The 6,698-nt window shown below is 32.7% G+C and overlaps 1 long non-coding RNA gene across 1 annotated transcript; it reads right to left on the reverse strand.

The window, feature by feature from the left end:
* On the reverse strand, positions 709 to 1,758 carry LOC110268130. Its single transcript, XR_002356202.1, has 2 exons — positions 1,538 to 1,758; positions 709 to 1,431 (listed from the first exon to the last, which is right to left on the reverse strand). It is a non-coding gene; the product is annotated as an uncharacterized LOC110268130 (long non-coding RNA).

Consider the following 6,698-nt stretch of genomic DNA (forward strand, 5'->3'; position numbering starts at 1 on the left):
GAAGAAAATGCCAACAACAGTGGTGAACAAATTTTTTACTTTTCAAAACTGGCAACCATCAAATTTTTGAGACTACCAAAAATTCAAGAGTTTCTATCTAGGAACTAAAGAAATAAAATTTTCAGCACTGAACAACTTTTCTATTGAACAGGTTTATAAAGAAGAAATAATTTAATGTTGATTCATGGCAAGGACTATGACTCTAAACAGGGTTTATAAAGAAGAAATAATTTAATGATAAAATAGCAGGATCTAGTAACAAGACACCTAAAAAAAACTATATAAAAATATTTCCCGTTTTCTATCATTAACTATTTCTAATGGCAATAAGCTCAACAACCTGAGTTGTTCATGCTATTAGCCTAGATAAATTGTAACAAATACACCCATGATGAAGTGTAGCAGTGCAGCAGAGTATTATATTAATATTTCTGAAGCCGAAACACCACAACTTCGTAAGACAAGGACACATCTATGTTGACCCATCCTAATTTGTTTTCCACACAGATGACAGAAAGTGAAAACCACGTCGTACTGCATCACCATCAATCCTGTACCCTCTATAGAGTAGTAGCATTTCATAATTTCATTAATTATTAGGCTGTGTTTGGTTTGGTTTGGTGTTTCCAAATCATAAATACAGAATTTGATATAGGAGATATAAAATGATTAAATATATAATATTTAATCATTAAAATGGTAAGTAAATTCCAAATGAGAATATATTCTCCCCGACTTTCTCCTTTATCTTTGTTTCTTAGCCTCTATATCCCTGTAGCAAATACAGAATCTAAACAAACGTTGTTGTTGTTGTAAGTTTTTCAAACACAGCACATCAAAAGCAACACAAAATCTACCTACATACACAGATAGATACAGAGAGAGAATCAAAGAATATTTGCTAACCAAATTGAAAACTTAAACTTAATCAAGAGAGAGCTATTAGCCTACTAATATTTAGTATTTACTAGTGGATCTAACTACTGTGCATGCTGGTTTTTGGGTCAAAATCTTAAATTCCTAGCACATTTTTAGCAAAATATCAACAACTGAGATAACTGCAACAATTATTGGGTGTTCAGTTCAGCATTACGAATTCCCTCCCTCCATATGTTTTGTCAATCAATAAACAGACTAAATTAAAAATCTAAATTTAAAACCTAATTACTAAATCATCCATTAAAAACCAATCAACAAACTAATTATCTAAAATATGAAACCCCAAATCAACAAATTAATTAGCTAAGTAGGGGAGCAGGGGAGTAGGGAAGAATCCAAACACAAGCAGGAGAGCAGGTAACTCACCCTCACCATGCCATTGGATAAGCACGAGCTAGCAGCGACGGCAAGTAGAACCAGCGACAATGGCGGAGGGAACTTCGGAACCAACGACGATAAGGGTTTTCAAATTACGTGCTCCTGCCTGTCATCCTTGACAATATTCAATTCTTATCAAATGCATGTTGAATCGAATAACTTATGAATAATCCCTAAACAAAGAAGAAAGAATGGAAACTGACTCTCGCTGGAGTTCTACCTCACTGAAAACCCTTGGTTTGAGTAAGGCGTCGGAGTAGGGTTTATGGTTGAGAGAGAGTGTGTGTTGAGGAGCGCCGGCGAAGCAACCGTGACGGAGCGGCGACGGCAATGGAGAATGACGCGGGTTGGTGCTGAAATGGGGATTTTGGGGTAAAAGGGAATTGTGTTTCTAAATTCTCTGGACGCAGGAAATGGACGGGGTAAGTGTTTTTTAATGATAAAAATCGACGGCACATTTGTCGATTTTAAATTAAAAAAAATTGACACTCTATGCGTCTATTTTATATATTAAATCTATACCGTTTATTTGGTTTTAGAAAACGATCTAGACCGTTAAAATTTATCGACAGCAATTGTTGTCGATATTTTAATTAATAAAATCGACGCCGTTTTCGTCGATTTTAAAATAAAATTATTTTCAGCCCCAAGTTCGTCGATAATGTGACGATAATATTATGTATCATAACATTATCGACGACTTAGCCGTCGATTTTAATATTTTATTTTTAATTATTTTTTTAGCAATATCGACAGCAAGCCGTCGATAAATATCGACGGCAGAATTAGCCATCGATTTTTAGCGTCGAAAAAAACATTTTTTCTAGTAGTGATATAACTCATTTGCATTAATTATTTTTAAGATCACATTAATCTCTGTCAAGAATTTTTATCCCTTCTCTTGATTCATCTAATAGAACTTCTATAGCTGCAATTTTTCCATCATTTTGCAATCCCTAAAAATATTGTTCAATGAAATAAAAACGCAAATTGATATGGTAATGCCAATATTACATGATAGTGAATTAGCTGAACTAAAACTACCCTCCCCAATTTTATTGTCTGGACTGAAGTTGTCAATGATAAGTTTTAATTCTATGTAAAAAAAAAAATTAAGAATTGAACGACAAGAAATTTCATAAAAAAAAAAACAGAAAAGATGTCTCTACAAAATAAATATTCAAGGAAATAAAAATAAAAAAATACAGAAAGAACAAAAGAAAGAATTGTAAGTAAATAGATAAAAACTTTTTTCCATTAAATCTTAATAGAGAACAATATTAAACATTATAAAACCACATAAAAGAGAACAAATTAAACATAATTTATACAAAAAAAAAACAAAAATAAAAATGATTTACCTTAACTTCTTTTCAAAGCTTCTTCTCTCAATTGAGTAAATGATCCAGCGTTTCTAGCTCCAAATAAAAGCTCCAAATAATACATAAAAACTGAAAATAAAGAACAAAAAGAAATTTGAGGTTTTTAAATTAGTTACCAAAAATAAATTTAAAACCTTTAGATGAGAAAATATAAAATTTGAAAAATTTAAGACATTTAAATATAATTTGCATCCATCAAAATATAACATTGTCCTTCCTAACAAGCTGTCCAATTAAAAAACTTGTCATTTCAATAGAAAAGTATTGTCCAATTTAAGTAACTAATTTAAATGACTAAATCTTTTTTAAACTGATTAAGTATTCACCAAACCAAGTAACTAATTCAAGCGACTAAATTGGTTAAAGACATTTCAGAATCCTACAATTTTTTGTATTCAGTTTCAAGGTATATAATTGGTTAAGAATTGCTATTATTTGAAAACTTGTTAGATTTAAAGACTTTTCAGAAAGTTCACACAAATCAATTAAAACAAAACCACACAAACATCTTTTATGCAATTCAAGCGACTAAATCTTTTTAAAACTGATTTTAATACGCAAAAATCCTACAGTTTGTTTATTTGGATCAATAGTGCAATGAAATTAAAAGCAATTAAGGTAGCGTTGCATGAATCAATTAATCAATATTATTTTGAAAACAAATGCCAAAAAGAGGATTTGACATAGAAAAGAAAAGGTAAGGATTGACCTCACATAATATACGGAAATGCCCATTCATAGCATAAACTTAATCATATACACAACTAACCGGATATTAACTCATTGTCATTAGAAAAAACGGCGGCACCTTGCATATAATGCGTGAAAAGCTTAGTTCTTTCTTTCCACCCTTCTAAATGTTCATAAAAATATAAATTAAAAGTAGATATAAGTTTATTGGATGCAATAATAGACAAACAGAAAAAATAAAGATTTTGAAAAATAAGAAGTTAAATGAAACATTAACAATTCAAATGATGTTTGTTATGTGAACAGACACAATTTTAGCTTCAATTTCACTATAATAATGTCCTAAAGATAAAACAAGATTTTAATTTCTGAATCTCAAGTTAAAAAATATAGCTAATTATTATTAAAAGAAAACAAATAGTTAGACTAACATAAGCAAACACTATATACTAACTTATCACAATTCAAAAAATAATAAGAGTTGGAGTTCTAGTTGAAGCAAATGGAGAAAAAAAGAAAAGCAAAATAGAAATGTTTTACTTCACTCTGTAACGACATAATCTTCAATATGGAATGCTCATATCGAAACATCGAGTATTACCAAGTTGAAACTACACTGACATTGTTATTAATAGTATCAAGCTTGTAATCGGGTTAACAGAACTCGATTTTATGAAAAAACTTTCTTAAAGAAAAAATCACAAATAAGAAGAAACACGAGATTACACAAACTAAAAAGATAAACAGATACAAACACAAATAGGATAATATACTAATATATATATATATATATATATATACACAGCACTCAAAAGATGAAAAGTTAGTTACTTCCTCACAGTTATGTACATATATACAACTCAAAACATCTCCAGGGTCTGGCCCATATAGGAAGCTCCTAATCTAACACCCAGACTAGCCTAGTCTTCTAAACTGATCTCTCAAAAGACAAAAGTGAGAGTCTAAAACAAAAAAAAAAAACACTAAACCGGAGTGCTGCCAAAAGAAGAAGCTAATGTCACTACCTAATCGTTGTCAGAAGTCAAGTCCACGATCTCTATCTCCTCAATGTCTTCGTCATTAGAAATAACGATGACCTTTGGTGTACTTTGAGGACTACCATCATTGTTATCGCCTGCAGAAACTGTACCACTAGGAGAAATTTACTCAACTGCTAAGGGCAGACCATAAGCCACAGCGGAAGTCCCGATAAGCTCTATGGTGAAAGGGTCAGAAGAGCAAGTAGAAAGCGACTCTATCAACATATCCAATCCTACTAGAGGAGACTCAGGGATGTAGTCATCGACGACAGGGCCAAGCTCAGGCACTACCTGACCATCCTGATGTGCTGGAATTAGACCTCCATGCATGTGATCAAAAGGACGGTGGACAGAATCAGGATGTAACCACGACAGCAGAAAAGCATATGGTTCATTGGGATCAAAGAGAGGTGAAGCTAGTGGGTGCTAAAAGGAATGATCTCTAACTACGTACTTACGAACTCGGGGCTCTGCGGCCACCACGTAGATGCTTTGAAGGACAGGATCCTCATACATACAAGGCTGCTCGAGCTCATAGAAGATGACACTCGTCTCCATCTATAGGGGGTAGGAAGATAGGGGATAAAAATTGGAGAGTTCTTAGTAGGGTCGGGGTAAAACAAGTTAATTTGCTTTTTATATAACAGACACGTGTCCCAGACCAAATCGACCATAACAAAAAAACATAGGCAAACAATAAATAAAAGCAAACAGCAACATCACATACAACCACAATAATGAATTCAAAACACACAAGAGATATGCACAACCAAGTATGATTCATGTCTAGCCCTAGTGTAGGTAATGAGTTCATCCGTTGGTTTTCAACCCGCGCCCGACATTACATCCTTACGGACGTTGTCTCTCGTTGCCATTGCTTCAGGGTATAGTGCCTGATACACTCTTGGGTTATAGTGCCCGCACGCTCTTGGGCTATAGCGCCCGTATCACTTCCACAATTAAAGTGACGGGTCACACTCTTGGGCTATAGTGCCTGTACCGCTCTTGAGCAAATCACCGGATAAATTGATGACAAGAAAAATCATTGGTGTAGCACTTCCAAACGCCATTATCTCATCACATAATCAAATACCTTTAAAAATATACAAATTCCTTATCCAGAATTCCAAAATTTCTCTAAATTAACTAACTAAAACAGAGCGGGTCATGAGATTTAACTTTAGAATTACTTTTCCGAATATCTCAGAGTTATTCTTAAATTCTATAAATACTTTAAAAATTCATAAATATGCCCACTAGACTAAAATACATAAATATGCTTAAACTTTGAAAAATAGCATATTTTGCAAGTTACTTTAATTAAATTGACGTATTTTAAAATTACTCTAAATAACTTTGAACTTCTATAAAAGAGACCCAATCTTCACTGGTTATTTTATAAATTATTCAAAATATTGTACAAATTTTCAAAAACCCAAAATTTCATTAAAATAAGTAAATTGGGCACGGTTCTTCTGTTTTCCAAATAAAACATTTTTCGTTCAATTAGAGTAATATTTTTTTCAAAGTCGTCTTCTACTTTAAACCCTTTATTGTGAACCAATTATTTTTTTTCAAAAACCAACCTCAATTAATTTCAATAAAATTTATATATTTATATAAAAAAATTGTTCATTAAATCTTTCTCAAAAGTCAAGTCTCTGCTCCTTTTTACTCAAGACCTCTGTTCAAAATATACATTTAATTATAATTAATCCCAAATTAAAATCTAACTGACAGAACTCAGTTACATACTATTATATAACTCAAATTTTAGTCAATTATTCAACAACAACATCTCAGTTCCTAATTTCTCAACATGGCTGAATCACAACAACAATTCCAGTAGCAATTCAACTAAAATTTCAATAGCCAACAATCACAGATTTGAACAACAGACAACAAACCAACCACATGTATCAATTAATTCATAATTTTAACCGATTAAAGAGTCAAACTCTATCTCTGTGAAGCACAGAACACACAAGGTACCAGAAGAGGTTTCTGATCGGTCAAACGGAGCGAAAATATTGAAAACTCGGTGGTTCTTCCCCTCCTTTGGTTTGGCAGAACTGGCTCCTGGCAGGGCAGCTCCAGTTCATGATTCCATTGAACAAAACACACATCATCGCGTAGAAGAGAAAGATACAGGCACTTCTATTGGATAAGAATTTTTGTCGAGGTCACGGATTTCAAGAGATCGAGCTCGGAAAGTTAGAAATCAACAAAACCTTCCATTTTCTCTCATGCATGGCTCATCTGCCTTTTG

Source organism: Arachis ipaensis, chromosome B10 (assembly GCF_000816755.2).
Source record: "Arachis ipaensis cultivar K30076 chromosome B10, Araip1.1, whole genome shotgun sequence".
In the NCBI taxonomy this organism is placed as follows: domain Eukaryota; kingdom Viridiplantae; phylum Streptophyta; class Magnoliopsida; order Fabales; family Fabaceae; genus Arachis; species Arachis ipaensis.